This window comes from Manis javanica, chromosome 5 (assembly GCF_040802235.1).
Source record: "Manis javanica isolate MJ-LG chromosome 5, MJ_LKY, whole genome shotgun sequence".
Lineage (NCBI taxonomy): Eukaryota > Metazoa > Chordata > Mammalia > Pholidota > Manidae > Manis > Manis javanica.
Window position 1 is genome coordinate 98,537,096 of NC_133160.1, and position 23,733 is coordinate 98,560,828.

Here is a 23,733-nt window from a genome sequence, read left to right on the forward strand (position 1 = left end):
ATCTCAAATTCTGGGTAAAATAAGCAGAAATTTGATTTGATAATGAAAATATAAATATAATTAACATTAAGCTACTAAAATATAACTTTTCCCAACTAAAGATAGAACTAGTCCAGAGTCTAGGGAAGGCCTGGGCTTTTAAATACTGATTATGTGACAGTAGGTCCAAGTGGGGGATGGAGGGGTGGGGAGTGGTGAGATTGACCAGAGCTAGAAAGGAGAGAGCTTGAGGTAGTCATGGCCTTCAGGGGTGGCCATGGAGAAGGCCACTGTGCTGGAAGTGGTGAGTGAAAACACAGTAGCAGAACTTAAGCACAATGGCAGCAGGTAAGGTCAATGTTGTAGTTAAAATGGTGCCTGTGAGGAAGAGTCTGAAATCTTGGAATTTCCAAAATGGTCTAAGTGTCTTTGTCATTTATGGTGAGTGTGTCCCTTGAACCAAACTTGAGTTTATGCTAATGAAGTGATTCCAAGTAAGCTCTGAGGTGACAGTTTCAGGATGGTGGCTGGTCAGGCTAGGGACACCAAGCATGTGAGCAAAGGGCTGAGGATTTTAAATAAGCAATATCACCCCAACCTCCTGGGAAGGGAAGGGAAGTTAGAGTAGTTTAATCACATGGTCAATGATTTGATCAATCATGGGAATGTAGGAAGTCCCACTGACATGCACTCAAAGTTCCAGTGAGCCTCCCAGTTAGTGGTACACACTGCTCTCTGGGAAGGTGCCACGTCCTGACTAGGAAGGACCCAGAAGTTCTACATTTAGGACTCTCCCAGACCTCACACTATGGGTCTTTTCTTTTGACTGGTCCTAATTTAGATCCTTTATAATAAACCTGTAATTGTAAATGCAACACTTTCTTGAATTTTGTGAGTTGATTTATCAATTATCAAATCTGAAAGGTAATAGGAACTCCCACTTTGCAGCCAGTTCATTAGAAGTGTGGGTGGCCTCAGAACTTTGAAAGCTGATGTATGAAGTGAGGATAGTGTTTTGGAAGACTGTGCCCTTAACCTATGGAATCTCACCTATCTCCAAGGAGCTGGCATAAAAACTGAATTAGAGAGTGGAATACAAGGATGTTATGAAATTCTCCCCCAAAATTAGAAAAGAGGGATTAGCTTTGGTTTTATATTCCTTTGCTAGCTATAAGCTACTTTGTTTCTTGCAGAGTCTAAAGGGCCACAAGTCTTTTGTAAGATTGCTCAATAACATGTAACACTGTATTTTAAGCAAACATTCATTTGTGGCAAGTCAATATCACAAATGAAATATTATCTGAGGAGAAAGGAAAATCAATATCCACCTTTAGGGTCATTACATTTTGATAAGGATTTTCTGTAAATATCAATATACTACCAAGCAGATATATATTACACCCTTTTTTCTATTTAATGAAATCTGTCTAGGAACTCACTTGAACACATACACACACAGACAGTTTTTTACAGAATCACCAGTAGCCTACTTGAAGATTTTTGTTTTTTACTTTGTTTTAAATAGATACAATAACAGGTATTAGCCTTGCCATTAGAAGGAAAAGAAGTACCAAGCCAACCACATAGTCACATGCACTCCAATATCGGGACAGGTAGGAGTAGAATTAGAATAGAGCAGTCAGGTAAAAAGGATGGAGGAAATCAAAATTTTTCACTTTGAGAAAGATGGTGGAGGGGGGTGGGGAACATGCTAGGCTAAGATCTGAGAACTCCAGGATGAGAATGAGAACTAAAGTGTCCTAAAAAAGTTGGGTTGCCCACCTTTCCACAGGGTCTGAGCCTATAACCAAAGAAATTACCATTTTTTGACTGCACTAAATGATCTAAATTGCTTTTCATTACTGTTTTTCCATTTTATCAGAAAGTAAGCTTTACATAACCCATTTCTAGACAGAACCAAAAAAACAATTTTGCTAAATTATATTTTAAACACTTGCTTGATTATATGTTTTAAAAAAACTGAGACTTTCCAAATATTTTTCTTACATTTTTAATGCGATGAACCTAGCTATACATTACTGTGGGCTAATAATCTTTATCCCATTCCACTCAATGTTTTATTAACATTCCTTGTAAATAGGCTAATGCTAATTTTAATGTCCTAGGCCAGTAATTTTCAAACTCTTTGTTCATGCACGCTTTTAAATATATGAATGTTCATGCAACAGCAGGGATACATTTTATGAAAGTTGTAATGACTGAACAAGTTGTTAAAGCATAGGCCACTATGAAAATGTGTGGCGTACCAGACATAGGTTGTTAGCAACAATTCTTCCACTTTCTGAAAATCCCCTGAGGCCGTAGTAGGGCAAGACAACACTGTTTGCAGATAATGCCTATGAAAATGTTTGCAAATCTCTCCAATCTAGTGCTGTGTTTATGATGTCCTTTCTAATGACAGACAACTTTCATTGACTCCTGATTGCTTATGAATCTTTACCTACTATTTCTGGAACATTTCCTCAAAATATTTTTAGGTACCCCAAAAATTTTAATATCCAGCATGATATTCTCTCCCTTTATGCCTTTAGGGTCATTCACTTTTTGTCAATCATTATGAAATGAAATGGTTCACCAAAAAAAAATGGAGAGGCCACAGCATAGCAACAAGGAACTATTCAAGATACATTCAGTGCCATGGTATAAAATCTCTTGGTGTTCATACATACTTTCAGATGTGTACATATCTACCCAAAGGGGATGCAGTTTTGGAAATGGAATGCATGGAATTCAGATGAGGGCAAGAAGATCATCACCAGAGCCCAAGACTAGCAGTTAAGGGAGCTAACATCTACAAATGGAGCATCCTCAACTGTCAGAAATGCTACATTTTATTCACCAGAAGCATTTCATAGCCCTCACATCACAAGGAAAATGTCAGATCATGAGGAAAATGTAAGATCATATACTCATAATGCCATCTGCTTTGTGAGTAGTCCTTTAAACATGTCAGTGATGCTTGGGCTCCCTTTAATGTATACATGATCAATATTTTTGATAGCACTCTTGATGGCTTTAAACGTTCAAAGCAATACTAGATAAGTCAACAATGCATATAGTGCAAAAACTAGTATAACAAAACAACTTTTCCTGGTTTCTATTCAAGCATCCACACTTTCCCTTAATTGACCTTCAGCAAAGAACTGTTCTTTTCTATTCTTTAAAGACTTAAAGCCTTTCACATTCCAGTAGACACAATATTGCTCTTCCATTTTCCTCCTATTCACTGTAAGTTGCGCTATGCTTTCACCACATCATAGAATCCATTCAGCAAAATGTTTCATTTAATAAAGGTCAAAGTAAGGGTATACACATACCCAGTTACAGAAAAAATAAATTTAACAATTTGCTTACAATTTATTTAATAGCACAACAATGATGGTTTAAACATACCCAGCTAAGCTAAGGATAAGGATTAGAACACACTCCTTCAGGGATCAAACAAACAAAAGGCATTATTGGAAAGGTGTTTGAAGGGAAAGGACAGAGCAAGTAAAAGTGAGACTAGGGAGTTACAAAGAATAAACTATCTACTGGATCTATTCAGATTCCCTCCTTACATTGTTTCTGAATTTCCCTTCATGAAAAGTCACTATGTAGAGAGGTTATATCTTGATATACTCTAGGAAAACCCAGACATATCTTTATGAAGAACGGATATACACTTGAAATTTGCTGAGAATGGTCTTAAGTGTTCTCACAAAAAAAAAAAAAATTGTGTGAAGAAATAGTCGCACTTCAGAATGTGCAAGTATAAATTATCACATTGTACATCTTAAAAAAATAAGATTGTACAATCTAAATATATACAATTTTGTTTGTCAATGATACCTTAATTTCAATAAAATGAAATTAAGAAGTAGATTTATGATGGATAAAATCCACGGTGTATTCTTTTGCAATTTATTGAGTTTCTAATATGTTCATGAAAAATCATAGACTGTTGCTATGCGTATTTGGGGATGAAATTTTAATAGGAGAGCATATCTAAAGAAAAACCTTTAGTCCCACAGTATTTCAAACAAGAATGATTGTGATCTCTTCTAATTACTATTGAAATTTGATTTAAATGTTCTCTAAATAACACTGGCATCTCAGTCAGTATTTGCCTTTAATAAAGTGTGACATGTTCCTTAGATTATAACAGAAGGAAAAAATTAAAAAACAAAAATTTACCTAACTGTATGTAAGTTTTGTAAAAGTTGACTCAACAGCCAAGTTACATTAACAATTGTAATGTATTGTTTTTCTGCTACTTGAAAAATGGCAAAGGTACACCTCACAGTGTAACACTATTTTTTTTCTCAAACTTTGAAACATAGTGAAATAGTGACAAAGATTTTACAAATGGACATTTTAGTCTAGTTTTTTTTTTTCTTCCCAGGGTTGAAACTAAGTTGCAGGTTTCCTAAAACATTGTTCTCTTGAATAAAGAGGGGATGTATTTAAGTATTAAGATGGGGTAGGCGGACTCTTACCTTCAAATGGAAGCTTTTATTAATGGTATCTGCTTGTGAAAGGGAAACTGATAAATTTGAGGCTTAGAAGAATCATTGAAAAATAAATTTGCTATTTAGTTTTCTTGTTATTCAAAAACAAGTTACATCAAATGAAAGCAAACACTAAAAAGAAATAGCATGCAATAACTCTTTTCTGTTAAGAAAAATATCTATGTTTGAGAAATCAAAACCAAAACAAAACAAAAACATAAAGCTCTTTAATCCTTCAAATATAATCCAAGCAATTGAAATAATAAAAATAAAAGGATTTTTGTTTTAATGTCTCATCTTTTCCTATCCACTCTGGAAATAACTTGAACTGATAGTTCTCTATACTTTGAGATAGTGTCTCAAATACTTCTCTATCAAAAAAAAAAAAAAAAGAAAGAAAGAAAATTAATCATATATGAAAGGTTGGTAGTGATGCTCCTATTTCTATTATGGATTTTTGTTTTTCATAAACATTTTTCTACCCTCTGCCCTTAAACAAACAAACAAGCAAAAAAATAGCTCAGAAAATAATAATTTAAATAGATCCACTCTCAAATAACTAATAAACAACAGACCAAAAATAAAGAAAATACAGATATAAACCATTACAGTTTGAGAAGCATTTAACATAATACTCCAAATATCAATTACATTATTAAAGTCTTTCCTATGTAACACTGTTAATTTTACAATAAAAATTAAATAAATTTCCGCATTTTACAACTGTAGATGTAAACTTGAACTTTTCCATAAATACACTGCATCTCAACTAGCTTCCTTTTATTGTTTTATTCTTTTTATTTTAGTTACAGAAATGTTTAAGGGCTTCAAACATAAGCCCTCCCACTTCAACCCCACCCTACCCTTTTTTTCCTTTTATAAAGTGAAATGTTAAAATCTGGTAGTTTAGACGCGAAAATGAACTTTTGAATAATTCTACAATGTAACCAACTAAAAAGATGATCACAGAAGCAAGACATTCATTGAGATGATAATTACATGGACATTTTTATATGAACCAAAACTATCCTTGTTTATTTTTTGAAATAAGAATTAAAAATTCAAATTATTCCTGTGTATGTGAGACTTCAGATATTTTACATAGCATTAAGGATAAATAATGCATGATGCCTCACTGAAACAACAAAAAACAATCTAGCTTAAAAGGGAGTGACAGAATTTTGCCTTGCATTCTGCAGTTGAAAATAAATCCTAGTGAACACATACATTTCCCCATGTAATTGTATTTTCCACTTTAATATTAGTGGTAGAAGACATTTAAGTAACATTTTTTTTATACCCTCCTAATAACTTGGAAGGCGGATGTGTTTTTATAAATAAAAACAATGAAAAATAAATAAATATGCTTCCAGTAACACTTTGGGCTTCTGTGTGATTTGTTCATAATGTTAATGGTTGTGTCTGGGTAATCATCTGAAACAATATATGCTACTAATTAAAACACTGTATATCCTGTGGTGTGAACTCTGTGATCTAATTAAATTCTGGCTGCCCTCCATTACCAAAAAGGAAAGTATGTGATGTGTGAAAATGTGCAAATTAAACGAGATTACTAAATCCTTAAACCAATATTGGAGTTGCTAAGGTAAGATATTTTTGATGATCTGGGAGTGTAAGAAATGATGAATCAAGGGATATAGCTTCCAGAATGTAGATATGCATATTATGCCAGATTAAGTTAGCCTAGCAAAATTAAAGTTAGCTGATATAACAAAAAAATACATTAGAAAGGAAAATTTAAGGCAATGCCTTGCATTCCTATTAAACAAAATGTTAACCTAGTTGAACTTTTCTTTCCTTCAAATGTGGGGTAAAATCATAAGACTACATTTATTGTTATTTTGTCTTTTAAAGTAGTTGTATTTTATAAACTAGTTTGGGAAGAAAAAAAAGAAAAAGAAATCTCATATTTCTTTACAGGAAACATCTGTTTTACACAAGTCTTCCACAAAAAGTGAAACATGAGAGAATACATTCCTGGTCTATTCTCATACAATTTGTGTTTAAATATTAATTTAATTTCAGTTTTTCTTAACTGATACAATGGACAAATGTTGGGGAAAAAAACAACAGTTGAAGGTAATTATAACATAATACACTAGTGCTGACTTGGCTTGTGCTGAAAGAAATTCTTATTCATTAGCTTTGCCAGAAAGGTCTAATTTTCAGTTAAATGTTGAATCTCATGTTTATTCACATTCTCAAGATAGTCACTGAGACGGTTAATTTTATTTGTCATCTTGAATGGGCAATGGGGTGCCCAGCTATTTGGGTAAACACTTTTCTTAGGTGTATCTGTTAGGGTGTTTCCAGGTGAGATTAACATTTGAATTGTAAACTGAATAAGGCAGATTGTTCTCCCTGGGAGTGGGCCTCATCCACTCAGTTGAATGCTTGAAGGTAACACGAGGCTAAGGGAGAATGCTGTCTTCAGACTTGTACTTCGTGGGAACTATACCATTAGCTTTCCTGGGTCTTCAGCTTGCTGATTTCAGATGATGGGACTTCTTAGCCTTCATAACCACATAAACCAAATCCTTTTGATAAATTATGATTCATCAATTGATAGAAAGAATACTATATAGATACAATAATATATAGATACAGTAGATATTTTATGTCATTGACTTTATTTATACCCTAGTTAGTGAGACAGGGAAAAGACAGGGGGCAGCCCCTGTGTAGTTAGAGCAGGATAAGGGCCAACAGAAAGTACAAAAACAGGATGATTGCGGTTGGAACAATGGAACAATGTACCAGGAAGTTCTTATGGAAACTCCCTGCTAAGCTAATGTTCTACTAACAGTTAATGCCATATGGACACTTTGAGATAAATATGTCAGCTTAAGAAATATAGGCGACCTTCAATGAGATTGGTTAAAACAAATGGGCAGCATCCAGGTGGGAACCAATAGAAAACGGAACACCTCAGATCTGAGATATAAACACCTAGACAAAGTCCAGATGTGGGCACTCTTGCCCCTTCCAGCACATGCTGGGAATTCTGTAGGTTCACTTTCTCTAAATAAAAGCCTTTTCTCCTGCTTGCCTACCTTGAGCATTTGCGAAGTTCATTCTTCAACTCGGTGAACAAAAACCTGGTATCATTAGGACCATAAACAAGCAATTAAATAATTTGATAACATAATTTCAGATATGGACAAATGTGAAACAATAAACTATATAATTTGAGGTGATACTCAGATGACAAAATGATCTGGAGAAAAGCATCCTTGGCAGACAGAACTGCAAATGCAAAGTTGCAAGGCATAAGCAAGTTTAGAAATCAGGGCTGTGTGACAGGAAAGTGGTGGCACAGACAGAAGAGAAAGTATTTGGAAGTCAGAGAAGCAATAAAGGACAGAGCAGAATAATAGGGCCCTTTAAGCCATGGCAAGAAGTTTGGATTTATATGATAATAAATAAGCCACTGGAGAATTTCAGATAGAGAGTTTATGTAGAAGGCTTATCTGCTTTGATTTATGTTTTTAAAATATTATTCCCCTGCCCTATGGAGATTGGATTTTGAGGGAAGCAATAGTGGAAATAGATGATCAGTCAGAAAGTGACTATAGAAATAAGAAATGATGTTGACTTGGATTAAGGTGGTCATAGTAGAAATAAACATAAGCAGAAGGACTTAGAATGCCTTTCGAAGGCAGAGCAAACAAGATTCCCTGCTTACTGATGCTGGGGTGAGGGAAAACAAAAAGCAAAGGAGTCTTCTAGAGTTTTTGGCTTAAAAACCAATTGTCATTTATTGAGGTGGAACGTAGGGAGGAATAAGCTCAAAGGTAAACCTTGAGTGTTTTCTTTTGACTCCCATAAATTTTAGATGGTTATATCTATATCCAAATGGAAGTATCAGTTTGGCTGTTCAATATATGCCCAGAATTTGGGAGGCAGTCAGGATTGGTGATTGAAATTCAGGTGTTGCAGGGCTGTCCTTTGTAGAAACCCTCATTCAGTGATATGTTCTCTGATATCATGTAAGAAAGGAGAGAGGATAGAAAGGAAAGAAGGAATTAGAATAATTGGGCAAATGAGCCAGCTCCAGAAGCAAGCAAAAGAGAAAAATCAATGGAACGAAAGTGGTCCATTTATATGTCACTGATTTTCACTGCCCACGGAGCCCTGCTTGCCTCACCAATATTGGTCACTTATTTTACTTCCTATTCTTTGTTGTTGTTGTGGATGTGGTACAATTTAACTTTTAAGACTTTGAACTGATTTTCAGCTATCAGTGAATGTGACACTTTCTCTGCATGTACTGTCCCAACCTTGAAAGAGTTAAGACCACTGCCAATAAAGGTCATAAGCTTGCATAAACAAAACACATGTCAGTTCTTATCCATGGGAGAGCACAAAGTCCTTACTTAATGTGGGCTTCAATTCTATTTTGTAAAAATGTTTAATATATAAACATACACAAATGATGTAACTCCATCCAGACCTACCTACTTCAGAAGGGAACATACAGTTTGTTTGTTTGTTTCATTTTACAAACTTAATGTCAAAATAGTTACGAGGTGAATACATTTTTATCTACCTGGCATGTATGACACTGGCACATATGATACTCATATTATAGTAGATAAACCATGTAGTAATTCCTTTTCTAAAATAATCCAGTTTTTAAAAAGAAACTGTCTGACAACTATGAATTAAAAAGGAAAGATTTTCTATTATTCCAGTAGACAATGTAATGACAAAACCACATAAACTATGCATATTAAAGGAAAGTATCTACAAAGAACCCATGCATCTGTTAGATGATGAGATGATTATGAACTTTTCCCATACTCTGCATAACCTTCACATGTCCCTGCAATATCATGTCATAGATTATCAATATTCATCTGAAAACTGTGTTCATTATTTATAGATCACAAATGCAAAGACCATGTAAAACCATCTTGCCCTACTATTGCTAAGAACATAATAGGAAAATATTTGCTCTCACCTATATCTAATCTTCTTTTTCTCTTATGGTGAAGACAGCGGCAACTGTATACTTTTTAAAACGCTCCTTAAAACCTAACCCTTAAAATAATTACTTATACAAGCAAGGATAAAAATGAAATTCTGGAATACATTATAAATACTGGCTGAGGCATGGTGTGACTCTAAGACACTTAATGTTAACCTGGTTTACCAAATCTATATATATATTTCATGACTTTAACTTTGAAAGCTCTCTCTGGTGTTGAAGAATTCTTATAATAATAATCTTTGGTGCTTAACAAGTAATTTTTCTTTCTTTTCTTTTTTAGTTGTCACTAAAAGTTAAATCTTTTAGAAATAGCTTGAAAATACCACCATTTTCAGTAATAAATAAAATCAAATGTTGAAAAAAAGGGTACTCCTCTACATTCAAGCTGGGGAAATCATTACTATACAAATATTTGAGTAATTATTTTTTTGTGTTTGAATAATTAATTACAGTTTAAGCAACACCATTAAATTAGAATCTAGCTACCTGAGGCACAGATGTCTCAGTTTCTGAAAGCAATTAACACGTTTATGTATTATTTTCCTAACAGAACTGATGGTGGCTTCATTTTCACTACCATGAACATATATTACTTTACTTCCTTGCATTAAAAAATGGTGCTTTCAAGTCTTATTCAGAGTTGTGGTTTATCTAAAATAATGCATAAATACCTAAAATAGATATTTTAATAAACCAGTTTTATAAAATTTCCATTTTCAGAAAGCTGTCCACACAGCAGATAACAGAAAAATAAAATTGAAGTAGATACAGTTCAGATATGTGATCATATATTGTTAGTAATAATTTATAAATAGGCACTACTGATAACTCTGAAATTGGTTACATTGAAAGACTCATTCTCTCTTTTAAGAGGATTATTGACTTACTGAGTCTTAAAACTTTATTCCAAACCAGGACAACAAAATGGCTCATTACTTCAAGAGAAAGTAAACTCCACAGTAAGGAAAAGCAGTTTGTATTGAACTAACTTGTTTTGTTTGCTTTGTGCTTCTCTTTTGCTTTTATTTAACACCGTATTTTCAACTGGAAATTAGATACCACAACTGCAAGTGGCTCATTTAAAGCAAGTATTATTTATTGCAGCATGATTTCAAAGCCAGTTTTAACCTGGGAACACCATACAGCAACATTATGAGAACTAACATTATAAGAAGTATTTAACTAATATTAAAAGAACTAAGAAAAAAAATGTCCATGTTAAAATTTTTGTCATTTTTATAGAAAGTTATGATTTTCTAATTGAGCATGCAAAAAAGGAAATTAATTTATATTTTAAAATGCGTGGAGTATGAAAATATTCTGGCAGTACTATTTTCTTACTGAAACAGTATGGTTAGTGCCAAGTAGCAGACTCTGGGGTCAAACTAGTTAGGTGTTAAATCTGTCACATGTCTCCATTTCCTCATCTATAAAAAAGTGCTGATTATGACAGTTATCTCGTGGGTGTTAAGTTAGTATAGGTATGGTGCTCAGATGGAGGCTTGTCACATACTAAGTGCTATTTAGTGTCAGCTATTATTATATTGAATACCAAGAGGTATAGCTTGGCCTCTATTAAATGAAGTCAAGAAAAAATTTCTCAAATGATACTGTTTATGCTTCTTAAAACAGTTTAATCAGAAAATTCAGATATGGCATTTGTATATATTTATAAAATGTACTATGCTATTTAAAGATCATGCTTTATTTCAGTGTAATCTCACCAGATTAGGTGTATATCTCACTTTTAAGGGCATACTGGAACTTTAACAGTTAATATAGGCCTATAACCACAACTCTTTTACTTATAAGAGTGGCTCTCAGATTGTAACATGCGTCAGAATTACCTAGAGGGCTTATCAAAACACATGCTGGGTCCCACATCCACAATGTCTGGTGTAGTAGGTCTCGGTAGGTCCTGAGAAATTGTCTTTCTAACCTGTCTACAGGGGCTGCCGCTGTTACCGGTCTACGCACCACAGCTGGAGAACCACTGCTCTAAAACAGGTAGTTGATTTTCACACCTTGGCTTGGGAATTACATGGTCAGTACTACAAACACTGCATTGCACTCTTCCCTGGCACTTTCCCGTGGTCTGCATGAGGCAGGTAATATTTAAGAAAACAATGTCTGAGGTCTTGCCATTTTTTCAGTTCCATGTTTTGGGACTACCATAGTCACCTGGACCTGGACATTGCATGGCCAACAAAAGAATTACAAAGTTTTATTTAAGACTGCAATTCTGGTTTATTCTATGACTTATTTATTATTTTACCTCTCATTTTCATAAGTTGCTTGTGCTTGTCTATCAGCTTCCAATTCCCACCTCCTTCTATGTTCTTCCATTTAACTAAGGAACCTGAATCCTGGAAACTGCATTTCCTACCTTCCCTTACCACCAGAGTTTGGGATTTGTTTTAAGTTCTGCCAATGAGATGCATGTTTGTAAAATTTGGAAGGCACAAGAGAGACTGAGGGCACCTTCTTCTGGCAGGGATGGTGGCTGACACAGAGGCTCCACATACAAGGTGGGCTTCTCCTTTGTAGCCACTTGGAGCTCTGGGCAGCTGTGCTGTCAACAGTGGTTTCGGCTTCCTGCAGCTCCCCGAGCTCTGCATCTCAGCTAGGCTGGCATGACTGGACAATGACAGGTGACCCTGGACTTCCACTTCACGAGTCCTTGCAAAAACTTTGTAAATTGCTGTTTTAAGTAGTTGCTGATATCTGCACTGAGATCTGACTGATACACACTGCCCCTGCCTCCCACCAACACTCCTTTCTATTCTCTTCCCCTTTTCTCTTTATTGCATAATCCCTATTAATAGTACAACCCTTTATTGGCTATTATCCATGCCATTTCCGTTCAAATTCATTGATTCCTTAATTATGCCTCTCATTTTCAGGTATACAATATCTTAACAATATCCATTAAGCCTTCTGATGAAATTCTTTAATTTCCTAAATACGCCTATAGATTTCTATCCAATATATCCATATCCACGCAACTCACATATACATTTCTGAGTCGGTTCCCAGATTAAACATCATTGTGCCTACAAATTGCTTATGCTTAATACTGTTTTCACTACCTTCTCTCAAATACCCCATTTCTCTTTAAAGTCTACTACACAAGCTTTATATATATATATATATATATATATATATATAAAGCTTTCATACCAGGTGATTTTACCTTCTATTATCCATTCTAGTTTTTATTCTCACCTTGAACTCTTCCCTTCAATGCCTTTTGATCCTAGTTCATTTTTCCAGGCTATTATGTGCAATCTGGACCTTGCCATTGTCTAGAATTGCTTATTCTCCAAAACATTAAATCAGAAGTGCAAATCTTTTACTTCACATACAATCATCTCACTCACTCCCATATGCACATGAAAAGATCTGCTTTTCCTCTTCAAACACCTAAAAATTCTCATTCCCTAAAACTCTCCCTCTTTCTATCAGGCATGCACAGACACACACACAAAACCATCTTTCCCTTTTGGTCTTTTTACTTTTATCTTTGAGGAAAAAAAATCCACTATTCCTGCTACTCTGCTTCTGTTCTCTTCACATCTCCAGCTTTTAAGATGTACTTGTCTTTATTACAAACATGAGAACGCTTGTAGAAAGAGAAGAGAAAAAAAACGTAAGTTAGGAAACTTCTCAGAGGATAAATACACATTCTTTAGTCAAGACTCTTCAAAGTCTAAAGCAAACTTATCTTCCAAGCTCATATTTCCCTGAACATTTATATTCTTTGCTTAATTTCCCCTTCTTCTTGAATAGCTTCCTTAGAACAAAGACCTGTCCTCTTTAAGGTTCACTGGAAGTATTTTGTCCTATAGTCTTTTCTGACCCCAAATCTTAAAAATATTTAACAATACACTGATTGTTGAACAATACAGGTTTGAACTATGCAGGTCCACTTACATGCTGTGTTGTTTTTTTTTTGAATAAACATATTGGAAAATTTTTTTGAGATTTGCAAAAATTTGAAAAAAAATTGTCTTTTCTATAGCTTACTTTATTGTTAAATACAACATATAATAAATATAGAAAGACTGATCCAGGAAGAAACAGAAAATCTGAAGAGACCGATTATCAGGAATAAAATTGAACTGGTAATCAAAAAACTCCCCCAAAATAAAACTCCACCAGTAACAGATGGCTTCACATATAAATTCTACTAAACACTTGAAGAAGAGATAATACCCATCCTTGCTAAAGTATTCCAAAAAGTAGAGGAAGATAGAATACTTCCAAACTCATTCTATGAGGCCAGCACCAAAAGTGGACAAAGACACCTCAAAAAAGAAATTTATAGACCACTATCCCTGATGAACTTAGATGGAAGAATCCTCAAAAAACTATTAGCAAACTGAATTCAGAAACACATCAAAAGAACATTCATCATGACTGAATGGGATTTGTCCCAGGAGTGCAAGGATGGTACAATATTCATAAATCAATCAATATCACACGCCACAGTAACATAAGAAGCATACAAACCACATGATCATCTCAATAGATGATAAAAATGCATTTGATAAAATTCAACATCCATTCATGATAAAAACTCTCAACAAAATGAGTGCAGAGGGTACGTACCTCAGCATAATAAAGGCTGTATATGACAAACCCATAATCAACATCATATTTAATAGTGAAAAGCTGAAAGCTTTTTCTCTAAGATCATGAACAAGGCAAGATGTCCACTCTCATCACTTTTATTCATCATAGTAACTGCTTGTCCTAGCCACAGCGATCAGACAAAACATTCAAATTGGTAAGGGAAAAAAAAGAAAAAAGAAATACAGCATACAAACTCTGTGTTAATTGACAGTTTATGTTATTTATAAACTTCCAGTCAGCAGTAGGCTATTAGTAGTTAAAATCGTGTAGAGTTCAACTTACATGCATATTTTTTACTGTGGGTACAGAGGGGGTATTTGTATCACTTAAATATAAATACTTTTGGCTACCAGAAAACCTAAACCATAATCAATGTGAATCTCAGGTATATAAAACCATCTATTCCTATACTTTCATACTCTTGACTAATGATTGCTTCATTTAAAAATGTGTTATACATTTAACTTGAAACAAAGTACATGGGAAATGCCATAACCATGAATTATTGGCTATGTAATTGTTAGTTATTTGAATTCTCTCTGTTTTGGTTTCCTCATATGTAAAAATGGGGGATTGTATTATTGAGAATTATGCAAACCCAATTCTCTCCTTTTTAGAAGTGGGGATAGCTAAATATCCTAATAAATATTTTTAGTAGTGTATATATTGAAATAATTGGATTATTTTTTGCATATTGTTTCTTTTTTTTTTGCTACATAAGAGAAAAAATAGAACTGAATTGAATCAGAGCAATCAAAAATGGAGATTCAGACACTATTCAATATTACTGTCTATAGTGTTATTTAACAAAATTCAATTTTATTTTGGATTATTTGAAGATAACTTAGTGGTCAAACTATTATGCCTCAATTCCAAATTTGGAGTAATGATTTCTTTAGTTTTTCTAATTTAGAAAGTAAGGATACAAATACAATTATAATAAATTAGAGAATTAGCCATATGGCTATTAATGTCACAAATAGAATGAAGTATTTATAATTGATCTATAGTGTATTTTTAATAATATTAAAGTCTAAGCATTTTAATTAGAGTAAATTTACTTTGCAGTAATATATTAAAGATTTTCCTTATAAGAATCATTAAAGCAGAAATCACTATATGTAGATTCATTATTTCCTATTTTTACATAGCTCTAAGATATTTTATTCAAAATTGCCCTATCAAATTCTTCAATTTACTAATTAAAGTCAAATTAGATTTTAGTGTCTTATATAAAGATCCAATTGCTTTCTGAATTATACATTAAAAAACTACTGAATAAATGAATCAAAGGTATAAATGTAAACAGAAATCTGCCTTCTATTGTGTAAGATTTATTGTGAAGAGAACTTACAATTTGTGAAAGATAAAAGAGTCATTTCTATCACTCTTCAGGCACCTCAAATAGAGGTTCCTTTTAAAGAATATGCAAATGCCCAAGCCATGTAAGTTGACCCTCCATTTTACAGCATTTATGTTTCTATTTGTAGCTGAATATGCAGGACAATAACTGATAATTTATTTATTTCTCACCTCCCCTTGAACTGGTGATTTCCCAGGTGTAATGATAAACATCTCAGGACTGAGCAAAAGAGATCATGACAATAAATTAGATAAACAGAGATTCTAGTTGCCGAAGAAAACAGGAATGAAACAGGAAGGAAAGGCCTATTTCTGAATCACCATCAGATAAGGATTTTCAAAAAAATTATTATTTTTTCATTCTTTTGTCTATTGAGTCTACAGATTACCTGTTAGCCACTTGGCTAGACTGATTTGTTTTTAATCAACCAAGGAAGGAAAACCTAGAAAAATCCTAAGAATTAAGTACAGAAAAGTCTTTGACTTACTGAATATTGTCTTCTAAGTATAAGCCTAAGGGTCACTATGCCATGTGGAGAGAGAAGGAATAGGGGGTAAGAGAAGAGAGTAAATTGAAGGGTAGCAATATGAAGGAACAGAGGTGGACAGAAATGTGGAAGGAAACAGCAAGTGGAAGCATTTATCTTTACAGAGGTAAATATAAGGAATAAGTTAAAGATTTCAACTCCGAGTTTCCTGTATGTGTTTTCCTCCTTATTCTGCATGCCTCATTCCCCATCCTTACTCCTGTGCTTCCTCTTCCAAAATCTACATGGAGTCTGTTTGTCAGATTCAGTCATCTTTTCAGCTTTCAAGTTTGCTGAAATGTATGTAACTTCATACCTGATTTCAAAATGAAGGCTTTGAGGACTACTTCAGTATCTCATTTTTAAAAGCCATATTGTCATGCAAATACTTTGAGAGTGTGATATATTTACAGATATAAATCTACATTTAATTATTATAAAATCACTAGGTTACAGTATTTTCTTTTGAGATTTTTTTTCTATAAAATACCCTAATATGAAACATACTCAAGTGGCTTTTAAAGCCAGCTATTTATATCCAATTACTGTGATGTGTGTAAAAACACAGGCTGGCTGATTCATGATCTGATATTTAACACAAAAGAAAAGAGGAAAACTGACACTATCACTGATGAGTCACTCTTCCTTAAAATAATGAAAAAAAAAAAGCATTAACAAGAAATGTAAGCCTAGAGATTTCTGATTGCATGCAATATTTATGAATATAAATACATTTTTATTAACTATTATTCAACTATTCTTCTAAGATAACTGTTGCTCTTCATAAGAAATAACTGGTTTTTTAATATTTCAAAATATTTAGTTTCCCAGATTTCAGTAATTTAATATTAACATTTCGGAAACAAATACCATACAACCTTTTAGATCATAGAATAATTTTCTGCAATGTTCTCTAATGAGGTTTATTATCCAAAATTTTTATGGTGATTTTTATTTAATAATAGTTAATATTTTATTTCCCATTACAAAGTTAGTATTTCATTAACTTAATATATGTTAATATTTCTAATTTCTAATAAACTTTCTGATACAAGAAATTTCAAAGTGCTATTTAATTCTTACAATTATGAACATCTATTGTATCTGACTTTTCTCAGTTTGCTAATTTCAAAATGATAAGCAATAAAGAAAACATACTTAACCAAAGGGGTAATATATGGTAATATATTTCATTTGGCAGCTTAAATTATATTTTCTCACTGTAATTACTGTGAAATGGCATTGTTAGTTCTTTGGAAATTAAAGAGTGAGCCGTATTTCACTAGTAAGTGCCTTAAAGCATGGAGTGTGTTTTAGCATTTTGTTAAGAGTATCATCTTGTGCCAAATATGGAACCTGGGCTATGTTTATTACTATTGAGTTGGTATAGAACAATGAAAGCATTTGTACTCCAAAATGAGAATAACACAATTTGAATTCTGACTGTGCCATTTCACATTGTAGTAGGCTGAACAGTCCCTTTCAAAATATATTTCCAAGTGGTAACCCCCAGTTCTTATGTGACCTTATTTGGAAATAGGATCTTTATAGATATAATTAAATTGATAATTTTGAGATGACATGGCATCATCTTGCATTTACAGAGGGCCCTAAATCCAAGATCCTTATAAAAGAAAAATAAATGACAGGGGCACACAGAGGGAACACCATATAAAAATAGAGGCAGAGAGATTGGCGTGAAGAGGCAATAAGCTAAGAAATAACAATTGCCAGCAGCCACTAGAAGCTAGGAGATGGGCATGAAACAGACTCCCCTTTAAACCTCCAGAAGGAAGCAACCCTGCTGACATCTTGATTTCAGATTTCTGAGCTTCAGACCTGTGAGAGAATAATGTCTGTTGTTTTCAAATACCAACTTTGTGATAATTTGTTATGCAGTCCTAGGACACTAATACAGGCATATAGTCACTGAGAGAGTTAGATTTCTCACTTAAAAATGGGGCTAATGCCCACTTTTCAGATGAGTCAAGAAAATTAGATAACTTAAATAAACCACTTAACCTAGTGTCTGATACCCACCGGCACTCAAACACATTGCTTTCCCTCCTGACAGCCTCTCAGGAAGAGTCTCTACTGAAATTTTCCAAAGGAATGTTTCTAAAATATCCTTGTCTTAGCAAGGAGTATAAATATAATTTATGTAAGTTTACATAAACTACAGTCCATTAAAAGGCAGTTTTCATGTATATTTCCTGTATTGCTGATGATTAAGAAAACAGCATGATGAGAAAATTTAATTAGATGCAGTGAATATTAGTCATAAAGGAATTACACAGCACCTTTAAGTCTCCTGTAATATCAAGATTTTCAATCTTCCAAAAAATTGTAGGGCAGACAATTTTCATCTTCCCTGAAGGTTTGCCTTCTTGACCCTTCCATCAGAGCTGCCCACCCAAACCTCAACATGAAGTGCAGACTGGAGGAATGGAAAGACAAGGGAAAGGACTCCAAAATCCTAATTCCTGAAGGGCCAGAGGAAATCTTTAAGAACTCATAATTTGAAAAATAATTCTGTTCTTAAATGTGTAGAGATTGAAAAAAGCATGCAATTTTTAAAAGTTTTTCAATCTTGGCACCTGACCCCACATTATCTTTTGTTATTATTTTTAATATTTTGCCTCTTTTGGCTATCCAAAAAAAAAAATTTGCCTCTTTTGGCAAAAAAAAAAAAAATTAGCAAAAAAAACCACTTTCATTAACAGTAAACAAAAATTTGGCAGAAAATGCTAACTGTGTATTGCATTTTCTAATTTAAATCCTATCTTGCAGGAAACAAAATTTTAAAGAGATAGAGGCTATAAAATTCAGAACTACTCCAAGACATGCAGTAAATGGATTCAAATGTAACTTTTTATGATAGAATTTCAATGTCCAATGCATATTCATTTATAATGAATTATATTTTTCCTTTCCTATGTAAACTGAAACAAAACCCATGGCTTTACAAATAGGCTAAAATAATGTCTTATTAATTTCATACTAATATTAACTTATACTTCATAGATAAAAACGATACTGTGAGCAAAAATTCTTGACTGAATATAGGGATTTACTTCAATAGTAGAGATTAATAATAAAAGTTTCTCAGTCAAGTAGGTTCTATACATCTTTATACCTACCAATTTTCCTAATATTATAAAGTCCACAAAAAAAAAAATTAACGAAAGTCCCATTTATAGATGTTCACAACATTGTTCTAAATGAGACTTGGCCAGACAGCAAGAGTTGTGGGAAGAGGGTGGGCAGGGGAGTGGTGATAAGAGGGACCCCTGGAAAATGTTTCTGTGGGAGTCTCACACAAAACCTTTCCTCAATGCATTTTCAATCTTCCAAAATTGTATATTTAGTCTTTCAGATTTGAAAACAAATCAATAATGAAGTGATTTTTTTATGGAAAGACTCATCTGAACAAGGTACATGTGAAAGCTGTGTAAAATTCAATGTCAATTTATTGATTTACAATTTGAATTGTTACTGCTAACGGAACCAGATGCTTAAGGCTCCTGATCCCAGCCGTATGTTCCTTCCAGAGATGTCATGTGGGAAAGCAGATCACAGATCCTGGTGAGAAGGGCACCAATGGAGTAGGGAATGATACAGACAAGAAAATGTTCAACCACTGAGCTAACTTAACTAATGTGTCTACTTCCACAGTAAATTATACCTACTGCTAGGATCAACAATTCAAGTGTTTCCCGGATTGTGCATGACAAGGTACTTGAATGATTGACCTCTTTGGTAATTTTTTTTGGGGGGGATGTCTGTTTTAATGACTACCAAACCTTCCACTTATGATTGATAATGTCTGCTTTCCTGAGATACTATAATGTTGAGGCCTAATACAACTACATGTTAAGTGTCATATCAGATTTTTCCACTTTAAAGGAATCTGCATAGGTAGACCCAGATCTATCATGTATTGATTTCAGTTTCCAGAAGCCAATCGTAATTTCAATAGTTTATGCCTCTTGGAGGATGTTTCATTATGTTTTTATATAAGATGTATAATTTCCTTATTAAGGGCTGGGCAATATCCCAGGTCTACATGCTATAAACCAATAAATGATGTGAATAAATTAAGGGATACATTTGATACATTGACTTTTTTAGGCAAACATGAAGCCATTTGAGTACAAATGCAGTGTTTGTCAGTAGGACTCTTAGTGGACTGAAGGATACCAAACACTCACCCAGAGATGATATGTGTGATAACAAATGAAGTCATTTTATTTAACTGTTATTTTAAATTATCAAAATATGTGATACATGTAACATTGTGATTGCTTTAATAATAATGAGACTTTTTCCACTCTTAGGGTCCACTTAGGGTAATACATTTAGCACTTAAAGGAAGATTTAAAATGGAGATTTCCTGACATGTGGTAAAGGAGTAGAATCCCCTGGTCTATTTGTTCTTTAAGAAGCAAAAACAAAAAAGCAAAAACCATTCTGACCTACGTTCATATTGAATCATCTCTAATTGTTTGACATAAATATCAGATCATAAGTAATACTTGGTTCACTCCACAAACAAATTGAGAAATGGGGACTTGAAATAGTTTACAAGTTATTTAAGGAATCCAAAACTACTTATATGAATATAATCTTGTACGATAAAAAAAATTTGAATGAAAAATCAGTTCTTTTGTCAAAAATAATATAAAATTTTTTTTAAGAAGGAAAACAACATAGCAATACCTGTTGCGAATTTAGTTTGACCTGTAACAGAACAACTGGCCCTTTCCAGTACTGCAAAGAAATACTTCAATTGCACAAGTACCTAATCCTTCAGCCCTGTGAGTCATGCACAGCTGCTCAAGGAAGCTGTGTTCTGGCCCCCTGTCAAGCACCTCCACATGCTACTCCAGCCTCCTAGGCTTCTTCTTGCTCACACTCTTCAGCCAATTAACTTTTATTCAACCTTCAAGAGTTACATGGGCCGCATCTCCTAGTTTGATAGAAAGAAGAAAACTTCTAAAGAATTTAGTGGGGGCAAGATATTATCTTGATAGAGGTATTATAGAAAAGAATGTTGGAAGAAGAAATAAAAATAAAATGGGTTTAGAAGGCTGGCTTTGTCACCAAGCCTTGGGCTTTGGATAAATCACTCAATTTCTTAAGGATTTATTTGTGTTATGGATGGACTGGAATAAATAAGCTTTAGGATGATTTATAATTCCAGATTGTAGCCTATGGCCATTTCTTATATTCTCTCTCTACCTGGAAACTTTTAACCTATTTGCACCTTCAAGAAAAGTTATAACAGATTAAATTCACACTCACAATCCATGATATCAATGGGTTGAACTACTTAATCTGAATTATATTTACTAACACATATCATTAGTATGTTACCTTAATTCTAGACTGTTATTTATATGTCATTAGTGATCTCATGATTTATCTATAAACTTTAATAAAAGCAGGATCCAGAGGAGTTTGTGAGTGTTTATAGGTATTTAGTAATATGTAGAAGGTAATAGAATTATAAGATAACATATATGAACGAATAAAGGAAAAAAGACTACTTTGATACAGAGATGCTAGTTTAATAAACAAAAACTTCCAAAATTCTGAGGGTATTCTGATTATTCCTAATTCTTAAAGACAGTAAATTATTTCATTTACTTAGCTCACTTATTATTTAAAAGGAAAATATGAAAGAAAGATATGCCCTTTATTCTATATTAGAGTATTATCACATAATACCACTTATTTATTAAATTTAGTACTTCATTTTCAATCTTGAAATATTGTCATTCTGTTTTAGAATAATCTCAGAATGGGTGAAAGTTCCTTGACTAATTAAAAAGTTTAGTTAATGCATATCAGAATGTAAAATTAGTACTTAGGTTAAAATAGTTCAAACATTTTAATATTTTTTAATTACAATAATATGCTAATTTTGGCAAGAGACAGCTATAACAACATGATAATACACATCATAGTTATTGAGGTATAGAAATAATGGAACAGCAAACAAATTACTGGATCACTCAGAATTTAATAGTACTGGATCCTTTCTCTCCTCTGTATCATATGGGGTGCAAGGTTTCCTCTTCATCATTAACTTTTAATTCCTATTATAAAACTCTGACATACAAATACATACATATCACAAAGAAAGATAAATATGAATGAAATAACTATTATAGAAGTAGGAGACATAAACTACAAAATTATTGTGAATATGATTGCTGTAGACTGGATGTATTCTTTCACAATTTATATGTTGATATCTAATCCTTGATAGTATTTGGAGGCAGGGAATTTGGGAGGTGATGAGGTTATGAGGGCAGAACCCTCAGAATCACAAGAGCATGGGATTAATGCTCTTATAAAAGAGACTCCAGAGGGATCCCTCAGCCCTTCTGCCATGTGAGGACACAGTTGAGACACTAGCCATCTATGAACCAGAAAGTGGGCTCTCATCAGACACCAAATCTACTTGCTCCTTAAGCTTGGATTTCCCAGACTCTGGAACTGTAATAAATAAATGTTTGTTGTTTAAACCTCCCAGTCAATGGTATTCTTGTTAGGGCAGCTGGAACACACTAAGATCATACTTCAGTAGTAAGTATAATTTAATCTAACTTGGGGTTCACATATTAAATCATAACATCATAAATCATATACAAATAGAGAACAGATCTTTCTGTATATAATTTTTTAAGACAAAGTTTATTTTTAGTTTCATTTATTCCATTTCTAGTGGTCTTCATTTCTTCCCTGAACATTTCTCTTAATGGAGGTCTACTGGCAACAAATTTTCTCCGAATTTGTTTTTCTGAAGAAGTCTATTTCACATTTGTTTTTGGAAGATGTGTTCACTGACTATAGAATTTGGTTACCAGCTTGTTTTCTGTTTCAAAACTATAAAGATGTCACTTCACTGCGCTGTAGTTTGAAGTGTTCTTGATGAGATGTGTGCTATTAAATCTCATTTTTTTTGATCAGCATGCAATGTGCACTTTTCCCATTCTGGTTTCCTTCCCACTTTGTCTTTGACTTTCAGTGTTTGGGTGTAGTGCGCCTGGGTGTGCTTTTTGTTGCTGCTCTTCTATATCGAGTTGGTGTCTTTAAGCATCTTGGATCTATAATTTGATGAAGGCCATTAATTTTAGAAAATCTGTGGCCATTATTTCTCAAAATTTTCTTCGCACTGTTCTTTCTCATTTTTCTCCACTGAGATTCCAATTGACATAAGTTAGATCACTTGATATTGTTCCATAGCTCCTGGGTATTCTTTTTTCCCCCTCCCTGCTACTCTTTCATTTTATTTTATTTTACCTTTTGTATTTCAGTTTGGGCAATTTATACTGAACTATCCTCAAGTTCATTGATTCTTTCCTTGGTTCTGTTGAGTCTACAGATGGGACCATCACAGACATTCTTCATCTCGGTTATTGAGCTTTTAATAACCAACATTTCTATTTGATTCAGTCTTACAATTCCATCACTCCGCTGAAAGTGCACATCTGTTCTTGCAAACAATGCCAAACTTATCCATTGGAGTATTTAACATATTAATTATAGTTATATATTTTAATATTTTAATTCCCCTTTCTGATATTTCCAACATCTGCATAATATCTGATTCTGATTCTGGTGATTCTTTTGTCTCTTGGCAATGTGTCATTCTATTCTTCCTTTTCTTTGGCCTCAACATTTTTGTGGAAAGCCA

The 23,733-nt window shown here is 33.5% G+C and overlaps 1 protein-coding gene and 1 long non-coding RNA gene across 9 annotated transcripts in view; one reads left to right on the forward strand and one right to left on the reverse strand.

The window, feature by feature from the left end:
- The window catches only part of CCSER1 (coiled-coil serine rich protein 1), a 1,413,823-nt gene that overhangs the window by 266,221 nt on the left and 1,123,869 nt on the right, over positions 1-23,733 (reverse strand). The gene's annotated exons all lie outside the window — the stretch shown is intronic.
- The window catches only part of LOC140849590 (uncharacterized), a 101,084-nt gene that overhangs the window by 33,657 nt on the left and 43,694 nt on the right, over positions 1-23,733 (forward strand). For 3 of the 4 annotated variants that reach the window (XR_012131656.1, XR_012131657.1, XR_012131658.1), the window contains exons 3-4: positions 11,454-11,511; positions 19,704-19,763. This is a non-coding gene — a long non-coding RNA (uncharacterized lncRNA). The remainder of the gene's footprint in view (positions 1-11,453; positions 11,512-19,703; positions 19,764-23,733) is intronic. The other variant, XR_012131659.1, reaches the window with a different exon arrangement.